A 12223-nucleotide genomic window follows, 5' to 3' on the forward strand; every position below is an offset into this window, starting at 1 on the left:
CATTTAAACACTTTTCACGGAAGTTCAACTGCTACTGCTGGGACGAGTCAACCTGGGACCAGAATAGTTATTCTCATCCCATGATGAGATCGAACGGCAGCGGGACGAACTCCTACCAACTGATAGGATAGGACCAATAGGAATTGGCGGAATTCTTTGTTGAACATATCATAGATACACACAGATAATACCATCTGGATTTCCGTAGCGATGTTGGTAATAGATAGATATATATTAGCTAGGTTAGGGATCACAAGAGATAATTATAGGTATGCATGAACGTGTACTATATATATATATAGTAGCGTCGAATAGATATACGAAAACTTGTTGTTCGACCAAGCATGGAGAAAGAGAGATCACTTCTCTCTATATTCATGACGATGTCGTATAACTGTTTCTTCATTGCTATATGTACGTACTAGCTACCTTCTAGTTGAATGGAGCTCAATGATGACACCGACCGAGAACACCAACAGACATAAGGAAGCAAAGATGACGGACACAAAAAGGAAAGAAGAAAACATAATATGAAACCCCTAAATCCCTCCTTAAAAAACCCAGTGCCTGGCTGTTGCTGACGTGTGACCGCGTTTTAGTCCCGGTCGGTGTTACCAACCGTGACTAAAGGTCCTCCGGTCCTCGCGCCCTACATAGGCCATGTGGAGCACCTTTGTCCCGGTTCGTAACACAGCCGGGACTAAAACTTTGGGCATTTAGTCCCGGTTGGAGAACCAGAACTAAAGACTGTCTGAAACCGGGACTAATGACCCTTTTCCTTAGGTCGTGTGGCAAGCAGTGTGTCCCAAGAGTATGAGGTCCCGTGTTCGACTCCTTGTTATTGCCATTTTCTTAGTATCCCCTACACATAGAGTAGACGTACGTGACTTATGGACCAGTGATCTATTATACATAAAAAAGTGGATACGACATGGCAAAAAGTCCATATTGCTTCTTATATATTTTATAAGAGGGTTGTACCGAAGCGGAACTCAGATAGAATAGTACATGTGCCTCGTTCTTGGCCTCTTGATGTTGTTAGGCTTCAAGATTGGATGATTTGCTTTGAACCTTCACGTTTGCTGTTGCTCTCTTTCTAAAACCAAAGATAATAATATAATTTTCACCATGTAGACATTCTTGAAATAAGAATAAAGAAGGCATATTTATGCTATACACGGAGAAGAAGCTTACATGGAATTTTTTGTTGGTATATACTTTTAAGTTGTGTGGTATAATTGGGAAAAACTAAAAACATGTATTTTTTGAAAAGGAGGATTATCCTCGGCCTGTGCATCTAGGCGATGCATATAGTCACTTTATTAATTATTCATAAATACATTACAAAATAGTACATTAGATAGTCTGAAGCCATCATTTTAGAAATATATGTCGCTACTCCTATCCATTTAATGAAGGGGTGCCGATAGTCCGAGCCTAATATCAAATAAACATCACACCAAAGCCTAACATGTAAAGTCAAATGACTCAACAAAGACACATACTGGGTACAAACCGATCCGACGCACTTACTTGCGTCGTCGCTGTCGTCCTTCACCAATCAATCTTTAAAGCAGAAACTAACTCGCCGACTTTGCTAAGCCTCTTCGTCATCGATGCCATCATGATGTCTACATCGATGGCCAATAACATCAGTTCTAGGACACACTTATGGCAAGCTTGCTGCTAGGTTCTATGGTCCATACAAAGTCCTTGAATACATTAGATTTGTGGCATACAGATTGGACCTTCCGGCTGGAGCTCGGATTAATGATGCCTTCCATGTTCGCTGATTGAAGAAGTTCTATGGGACACCACCTGCTGCTGCTCCCCCTCTGCCTGTTATATAAAATGGTAAGGTGGTTCTTCAACCCCATAAAGCATTGAAGATCAGCCTTCAACGTGGAGCGCACCATGTTCTTATTCAGTGGGCATGTACATCAGAGGAAGAGGCTACCTGGAAGCCTTTGGAGGATTTCAAGGACCGTAAACGTGTCATCGGATGAGGAGGGGAGATATGTTACGTGGGGTATCTATTATAGCAGTCGTAAGAGCATCTACAACCGAATTTTTCGAATGGTCCTTCATATGTCTTTGGACGCGTCCCGTAAGTGATCAGACATGAGAGAAAAGAAAACAATTGACCCAACCAGACCCCTCATATCGTTCCTATATGCCCGGGCTGTCCGCGAACCCTCATATCCATCTCAAATATGAGAAGGACAAGAGTGCTCGCGGACGCGCCCGGGCGTGCCCGATCAGTCCGCTACAGAGGACGCGACCCCATTCCAACCATCTTTTTATTTTCTTTATTCATTTTTTTCTCTCTCTTCCTCTTCATCAATCACATGCAAGTGATCACACATATGAGAAAGAAAATGAGGAATGTGGCTGCGTGGACGGATAAATAGGAGACACGCCCGGTCACTAGCCTGACGCGTCCACGGACGTTTGAGGATCCCAATTTGCAAGTCGTGGTTGTAGATGCTCTAAGCCCCAGCTTGTAGAAGGATAGACTTTGACCAAGTAGGGGGAGTAGTCCTAGTTATCACTTCCATGCAGGATTGTTCCTCAATGGAAATATATCAAGGACCCGATCTGCTGGCGCACCGGCGCAAGTTTGCATAAGCGAGCGCTCTCCTAAGAAGGAACCAGCAAACCCACATGCGATTAGGACATCCCAAAATGGAATTCCGTGTGACCTGATTCCCTCCTGCAGTACAATTAATTACTTTCTTTCTTTTTCAAGAAGATACATCTTTTGAACCAAGTGTCAGGATTGGATCCGTTTTCAAAGCCGGATTTCACGCGACGAGCTCTTCAAAAGTAGATCCTACCAGTTTTTTTGGCAACTTTAGATCATACTGAGACAACTTTAGTGTTAAGGAAATCAACTTTTTTCCTTCTCGTCCTAGTAGGCTTGCCTATTTGGTTAATTTTCGTAAAAATGAAAATATCATAGAAAACATGAGGCGCATTTTAGTGCTATATACAAATAACTTCATTCATTATGTGTATGTGTGAATCTTGTCAACATTATCTCAACTTTTATATTATTGTTGTTCAATTGCGTGTAATTGATGATTAGTTACGTGCGGTTGATGCTCAATTGCTTATAAATATTATAAAATTGTCAAACATTGATGCCCAGTTGCCTATTAATGTTGATCAGTTGCCTATGATTAATGCTCCACTGCCTACAAAAATTGTGAAATTGCTCAACTTTGATGCTCAGTTGACTATTACCGATGGTAGTTGCCTACGATTGATATTCAGATGCATATAGATACTATAAATTGCCTACCGTTGATATCCAGTTGCGTGTTATTGGTAAATAGTTATCATAATTGCACTCGATTATCACAAAAAAACTTAGCAATTTTTAGTGTGTTATTGTGCAACTTCAATGCATTCAACAAACAATTTAAGTGTATTTTTAATCATTATATCTAGATATTTCAATAATTTTTGCGAGCAAATCATGCAAAAATTGGACAACTTGTGTAGGGTTGTGGGCAAGTGTCTGACCTGCCCCCTATGAATTTTCTCATTACCCCTATGCATCTTGTGATCTGTCCCGACTTTTGCAACTAATCAACACCGTCGACCTGATTAGTCAACACATGCGTCCTAAGTAGCATAGGCAGGCATACTAACCTAGAAAAGAAAAGAAAAATGTTCTCATACCATCCATCCCACATAGTTTTAAAATTTGAAATCATGGTAGATGTCCGACGAAAACTTTTCAACACTGCAGGCAACTTATGTCCTTCGATGGAACACCATGACACGAGAGTTTCTTTTCTATAGCACTAAAGTTGTCTCAATATCACCCAAAGTTTTCAAAAAAGTTTGCTGAAACATATCCATGTGGGATCTAGTTTTGAAGAGCTCACCGGAAGAAGCCTAACAGTAAAAATGGATCTTGTTGTGACACTCTGTTTAAAAATTATAGTGTTTTGAAAAAAATGATACGGAATAAAGTGGAATGACATCACCACATGCACGGAGTTAACCCTTGCCATGTAGGCTGCCTCCTTCCACACTAGTTACCATGTCGTCCCCATAGTCACATGTACATATTGAACGGCTGCACGGTGATGGGCTCGTTTTAACAAAATAATGCAACTCCATTATTAAGTATTTGAGATATATTAATTCCTACTAGTATAATTGTTTTTTAGGAAGGAAAAGAGAAGTTGAACTCTCCATAATATAAGGAGAGTTGGTCTGTACCAGAGTCCTTAAGCAACCAATAATGTTTAGTCTTTCCCCCCAAGCTATTCTTCTCCTCCTCTGTTACCTCTCACCACCGGCAAGACGCCCGGAGGACCTTCATCAACCCTCACGCACCTCCAGACCATGGCTACGACCTCCGATCCCAGGACTCTAACAATGTTCCTCTAGAATATGTGTTGTTTGTGCTGACTATTTGTCGGGCCAAAAGCAAAAGGTGGCGTGAACTTCTTTAGAATCCATTCCCTTGCAAGCATCAGCTCACTCAGGCAACTCCTGGAGTCCTGGTTTGGGATGTTCAAAGGTAATGAGATGCCCATTGCTGTCTCTGGTGGTAAAACCGTGTGGACTTCATGTTTGTATCCCATGAGTAGTCGCTAAAACTCCTCTTCTTAAATTCAATGAAGCACTTCAGCTATTGCTTTTCATAAAAAAAAGACCTCACTGTGTGGGTTTCAAGTAGTACAATTTTTGATATTTGCATTCACTAGAATGCATAATGGCACCTCATCAAATCTTCTATCTCTTGATAATAAACGCTCATTTCAATATATTTTTTGAAAAAAGGAGGATCAACCCAGGTCTTCATATCGACCAACCCATGCAATCATTTATGAATGTATTCATCATACGATTGCAACGCAGAACCCAAAAAAATGCAAAGCATTAGAACAAACCTATGTCATGCATTGATCATCGGTACGATTCAATCCCCAAAGTGGGTATCATGTACGACGATTTAGGTCTGTGGGTGGTGACGACGGCTGCTACTTCGAGGCAGCGCCTCGACGCCGCGTCTGGCGCTGCGGGTCACAGGCGATCAGGTCGCGGGAGGCCTCGGTTGATGTGTGGTCGCGGTTCCTCTCAAGGCAGGGTGGCCGCCCACAGTTCCAAGGGTGGTGGGGGTTGTGGATCTAGTCAAAGTCGTGACCTTTGGTGGCTCTCGGTGTGATCTGGTGGTGCGACTGCAATCCCGAGAGTGGGAGTCGTGTTGGTCGTGGGCGGATGGCGCGGCTTGGATGCGGGAGATCAAACATGACCACTCAGTCATGATGGTTACAAGTGGTTGGCGTACCGGGGATGCAGCGGAGGGGTTAAAGCACCGGGGTACATCACTTGCGCAGTCTGTGCACTGGTCGATGGTGACGGCATCCGTGTACGTCGTGTTCCTCTTTGTCGGCTCCGTCATGGTGCTCCTGGTCTTCCCATCTACCTCCGGGTGAAAACTTGATCTTTAGATCGGATCAACAAGTGGCGATATTTCCCTGGTCGTGTCCTTCTTGGAGGCATCATCCTGAAGTCCTCGGTCCGGCGTTGTCTGTCACACATCTTCGTGGACGATTGCTCATCTTGGTGGTGGTCTTTGTTGGCTCTAAGGGATATCTTTTACACATCTTGTTGGTCTTGATGGTTGTTGAGTTTGTGTGTCGGTGTCCGACATTCTTGTACCTTGCCTTGTTGTGTGTGGGGTATGCGTTTGTATTAATTAGTTGCTTGAATGTAAGTGATGGTTGCTTTCTTTTAGCAAAAGGTGGGTGGGGGGGGGGGGCTCTGATTTCATATAAAGAAATCACCCGTGGCATACAAGATCCATAGTATTTATTTAGAAGTGATGGTTGCTTTATGATATATAAAGCGAAGGAAAATTCTTCTTCATTGTATACGCACTCGCGAGTCACAACAAGCAGCAACCCCAGTTTGCCTCGCTTCTTGAGCTATTGACATGTACCTAGCCTATCATATTTCAACTGGGCAAGCATATAGAGTGGTTTAGGCATGGGTGGCCTTAGGAACTCAACTTTCAGTTTCAACAAAATTTCAAGTTCTATCGATTTCGGAGTCCTGGCCTAAGCTGCTAATTGTGTTTTGGTTTTGCTTTGCGGACATGTTCAGTGACACGGCCGTGAAAGATGCACATCTGAACTAGTCTATTGCTGAAAGAACATTACGTGATCGAATTAGCTGAATAGACTCTACAACATGTAACGTTCTGTTATTGATCTTTCCTTAATATATTAATAAAATTTGGACTCCACATGCCACATTTCTTCAGTGGATTAATTTAGTTGCTTTAACAACACTCTAGCTCCACGAGAAATGCCTCTTCTTTCCCTCTCTTTGCCTCTCCCCTGGTTCGTTGAACTCGCTATCTCTCTTCCCCTCTCCTCTTGTTATGGTTTTGAGACTGTTGTATTTCCGTTATATGTAATGAAAAGGGGTTAGCCTGGTTCAAAATAAAAGGTCCCCCAGAAATGCCTCTTCTTTCTTGTTGGTTGATCAAGTGGACATGAATCATTATTCACTACTCAGCTTGTCACAAATTTGTCGGAGCGTCTTTAGCCTGATCTGCCTAATTTGATCCGATAATGAAAACTCGTGGGCATCAAGTATGAATTCAAATTACTGGCCATGCTATTATTTTCAGCATGAATTCAAATTACTGGCCATGCTACTATTTACAGCCTTTATACGTTGATAAGACGAGATCCACTATTGAGTTGGGCCTTCTAAAAGGACTCACAACTCACATCATGCCTACAATCTTGTCTATTGTCAAGTACCTATGTAGACACTAGTCAGGCGTGTATCTGCTACTCTTCTGCCCGGTAAAGTTTCTTGGTAGCTCGTCCTACAAGGAGACCCTTATCCTCACCCTCTAGCATTTGCTTTGAGATCTGTGCTCTCCATCTAACTTAGTACAAGAAAATTTCTCTTTTCTATTTCTCTCAAATGAATGAACATATGGACTTCAAACATTGCAGATCAAACAAACTTTCTAACAAGAATGTGCGAAAAAAAACTATTAGATTTTTTGGTTTGACATAAATATAAAAAAGAATATTTTTTATTAAAATAATTACTTTAAGCATTTAAAATGCATGAAAAAATCTGATTTTTTTCCCCACATTCTTGTTAGAAAGTTTTGTTGTCCTGTAAAATTTGAAGTTTATATATTGTTTCGTTTGAGAGAAACAAAAAAGACAAATGTACCTGCACGGATCTTGAAGCCAAAATGAATGGCTTAGATAAGGGGTACCATGAAGGTCGAGCTACAAAAAACCACACAAATTTTGTCCCTACAATTCCATGTATATATAGGTTCATGTCATACATGCTACTACTAGTGTGGAATGTTTCGAGGTGATAAAATGTCTATGACCATCTCTCATGGTAAATGGACATAAAGTGCATCTCCACCAACCACAAACCTCGTCGTTCAACGGCAAAGTATATAAATGAAATCCATTAGAACATCACAAGTAGACTTCTGATTAAGCGAAGATGGATAGGCAGCTCTTAGCATTAAAATATTTATGTGGTTTATTCATAAAGGAGTGATTTTGACGAAAGATAATTTAATTAAGAGAAGATGGGAGGCAATTCTAGATGTTGTCTTTGTGATCAGAACAAAACTATAAAACACCTCTTTCTCGATTGTTCGCTTGCCCAACTATTATGACGTACTTTACATATAGCCTTCGACATTAGCCCTCCACATAGTATGAACATGTTTGTGACAAGGTTTAATGGACTGGAAACAAATTTAGCAAGTCATATTTGAATAGGGATATATGCACTATTCTGGGCTATATGAAACTGCAGAAATGATATAATATTTAATAGGAAAAACTTTACCAATTTTTGTAGGTTATATACAGTGCCACAACTTGGACGCGTACGTGGTCGTTACTCACACATACGGAGTCCAGGGGGCTTTCTGTTACTGGGTGCAACAGTTGGAAGTTGGCGACACGGGTTATCTTCAACCGATTTGTACGGCGACTAACTAATATGCTAGGTGTTCAGTCATTGTAGCCTATTATCTTTTCACCGGATGTGACATTTTTTTCTTATCATCATTTGGTTGGGATTTGCTTGAGAGCTCATGTAAGATATTGCACTTTGTTTTGGACTAGTTTTTACTTCATAAAATGACTGCATGCATCACACAGATGTAGAGACTGGAGTATCCTCCTTTAAAAAAATCACAAGTAGACTTCGGGACATCAAGTACAATTTCTCCGCATTCATCATATTAATTGATGCATAATGGCACATCATCAAATCTTTTATCTCTTAACAATCAATGTTTATTTTTTTTAAATTTGAGAAGGCGGATCAACCCCAGTCCTACATCGACCAAATCTCCATGCAATCATTTCGGAATTTATTCAATCGTATTACGACGTAGAAAGTAGGAATAAGTGTAAAGTAAGAGAACAAACAACAACATATCTTATGCATTGATCATCTAGTAAGATGATATACCTGCAGTACACACCAGGTACAATTCAAGATTAATACAGTCAGCCTTTATGTCATTAATTAATAAAATGCGATCATAGTCAATTTATGCCTTGTAAAATGATGTGTCTATATACGCACTCACAAGTCACACCATGCACGCAATCCCGCCTTGCCTTACTTCTTGAGCTATTAAGTCTTAACTAGCCTAGCATGGGCAGGCAGATAGGATTCATTGGGAATGGGCGGCCTTGGGATCTCAACTTTCAGTTCCAGTCATTATCGTAGTTCTACCGATTTCACTGTCCCGGCGGACTTAGATGCTAGCCATGTTTTGGTTGTACTTTCCGGTCATGTTCAGTGATAGCACCGTGAAAGATGCACGTTAGAACTAATCTATTGCTGCAAAAATCTTATGCGCTCAAGCGTTCAAGGAAGCTAGACAGTGAAACAGCAAGACGCGGAGCGTAGGAAGGGAAATGCGACCGTGATAGAGCAAACGTGGTGCTTACTAGGTTGTACAAAATGGCGGTACAGTGTAACACACCATGTAACATGTTATCACGTTCTTTTTTTGAGGATCTTTTCCGTGAGGACCTTACATATTAGTAACAGAATGTACTGCGCGTGCCACATTTCTTCAGTGGGCTGGTAATTTAATTCGGCTGCTTAAACAATACATGCTTCACGTGAAATGCATATAATCTTTCTTGTTGATCAAGTGGACGTGAAGCTTTGAAGTAGCAAGAACTTTTGAAAATTCTCAAAAGTATGGTTGAAGCAGTGACATATGGTACATTATGAATGAAAAATAGGTAAAGATGCAATTTTGAATGTTATTTTCGGTACTGATTTCACAACAATCGTATATTGACTGATAGTTCCCACAAGTTATTTTCGGCCGAATCTTGTGAATTTCCCAAACGTACCAACACTTAATACCGTGTGTGTGTCAGTGTGTATGTTAGAGCATATATCTCCATATGTGGTTTTGGTAATTGATGACAATTCTATGGACTAATGGTTGCCTTAAGTTATATTTATAGGATTTGTCCATAGGCACTTCTTGAAGTCCATCTGTTGGGTTCAAGGAGTTTATATGATGACCAAGATGGTATTCAAGGTATTATCCAAAGAATGGTCATAGAGACACATGGTTGATCAAGATCTTAGACAAATAGTAAATCAAGATGATCAACACACAAAGCGTACAAGATGTACCGAGAGGGATCAAGTGATCCCATGGTATGGTAAGCATTGTCCATTACGTGTTTGTGTACTAACCCATGGTCTTCGTGAGAGTTCTATGTGGGGGTTAGGTGTGTTTCCATGGGCTTGCGTCTAGAGGAAGATCTCATACAACCCATGAAGGATGCCGTCAAGTGGTGATCGTCATCAAGACACAAGGTTGATCAAGATCTCAGACAAAGCGTAAATCAAGATGATCAACACACAAAGCGTACAAGATGTACCGAGAGGGATCAAGTGATCCCATGGTATGGTAAGCATTGTCCATTAGGTGTTTGTGTACTAACCCATGGTCTTTGTGAGAGTTCTATGTGAGGGTTAGGTGTGTTTCCATGGGCTTGCGTCTAGAGGAAGACCTCATACAACCCATGAAGGATGACGTCAAGTGGTGATCGTCATCAAGATGGCGGTGTGCAAGTTCAAGTGGATCAACACGAAGATATCTTGCTTGAAGCTTGCTGTTCATTGTGGTGGCAATGGACTTGTGAAGATATGCTGAAGAGTGGCTCACCCATAGTGAGTATGGGGGAGCAATCAACTAGTCTTCGGCAAGCCAACGCAATCAAGAAAGGTGGTCCATCTTGAGGAAGCCAAGATCATCATCATCTAGCTCAAGAGGACGAGGTGCAAGGTATAGGTTTGCCCTTGATAGGTTTTCTGTTTAGGATAGATTGATGTACTATCAAGGGGGGCTCTCAAGATCGTATCGTTCGTTGAGAGCTCAAACCATTTGCATCCTTGCATCATACTTCTTGGTTCTTATTTGGTGTTTCTCTTTGTGAGTTTTTGAGCTTATGGTCATCTTCATGACAAGCTCGAGTTCATCGAAAACGGAGTCCATATGCAACTACTATGATGTTTTCGATGTTGGAGTTTTTGCCGGTTCTTCATTCTTAGAGGACTCACATCTTTATATCATTGGCATATTCATAACCGCATGGTCTTAAGATTTGTTTCCCATGCGACGTTCCCCAACACGTAAGGCATGTTGAAGAAATGGCCATTTGACTTTATCATATGCTTTCTCGAAATCCAATTTAAAGATAACCCATCTAGTTTCTTTGTATGAATTTCGTGCAGCGTTTCATGCAGGACAACAACACCATCTAAGATGTGTCTCTTAGGCATAAACGTCGTCCGCGTTGGTTGGAATACTCAATGAGCTATCTTCGTTAACCTATTCGTGCCAACCTTTGTAAAAATCTGAAGCTGACATTGAGCAAACATATCGGTCTGAACTGTCGATGCATACAACCTCCGCCTTCTTGGGCAACAACGTAATTGTTCCAAAGTTAAGGTGGAATATCTATAAATGGCCATTAAATAAATCTTGGAACATAGGCAATAAATCCCCTTTAATGACATGCCGTAATTTTTTATAAAATTCCACCGGAAACCTGTCTGGCCCCGGAGCTTTAGTTTGTTTCATTTGTACTATTGAGTCATACACCTCCTGCTCGGTAAATGGGGCTGATAGCACCTCATTCTCATCTGAACTGAGTTGAGGTATCTCATGAGTTGTGCTTTCATCCAAAGAGACCCAAGTCTCCTCTGGTGCACCAAATAATTTCTTGTAATATTCAGAGATATATAGCTTTAAATTCTCGTCACCTACTATTGTTCCTTCATCTTGCTCAAGTTGGGTTATTTTTTATTTCGATGTTTGCCATTAGTAATCATGTGAAAGAATTTTGTGTTATCGTCCCAATGAACCACCTTTGGCACCTTAGCACGAAGTGCCCATTTCATCTCCTCTTCTCTCAATATTTTTTGCAAATTCTTCTCAGCTTGAATCTTGTTATTCCTATCAGTCAGATTCAGCTGAGCAGACTCAACTTTCACATCTAATTCATCAATAAGATGAATGAGTCTTTCTTTTTTACTTTTTATATATGACACTCTCATTTTTCACCCATCCTCTTAAGAACTGGCACATGTTTCAGATTTTGTTTTGCCATCTTTCTATATTCGTAGATCCACCCGAATCCCTAGCCCATTCGTTAGCTATGAGATCCATGAATCCTTCTCTCCCAAACCAACTTAGCTCAAAAGAGAAAAAAAATTATATTTCCCGCATAGTTGGCATCCCATGAGTCAACTATGAGTGGTGTGTGGTCTGAGATTGATCTTTGTAAAGCCTGTACTGAAACTAGCGGGTACTATCAAGGGGGGCTCTCAAGTGAGTAGCTTGATCGTATCGTTCATTGAGAGCTCAAACCATTTGCATCCTTGCATCATACTTCTTGGTTCTTATTTGGTGTTTCTCTTTGTGAGTTTTAGAGCTTATGGTCATCTTCATGACAAGCTCGAGTTCATCGAAAACGGAGTCCATATGCAACTACTATGATGTTTTCGATATTGGAGTTTTTGCCGGTTCTTCATTCTTAGAGGACTCACATCTTTATAGCATTGGCATATTCATAACCGCATGGTCTTAAGATTTGTTTCCCATGCGACGTTCCCCAACACGTAAGGCATGTTGAAGAAATGTCCA

The sequence above is a fragment of the Hordeum vulgare genome, chromosome 4H (genome assembly GCF_904849725.1).
Source record: "Hordeum vulgare subsp. vulgare chromosome 4H, MorexV3_pseudomolecules_assembly, whole genome shotgun sequence".
NCBI classification, from domain to species: Eukaryota; Viridiplantae; Streptophyta; class Magnoliopsida; order Poales; family Poaceae; genus Hordeum; species Hordeum vulgare.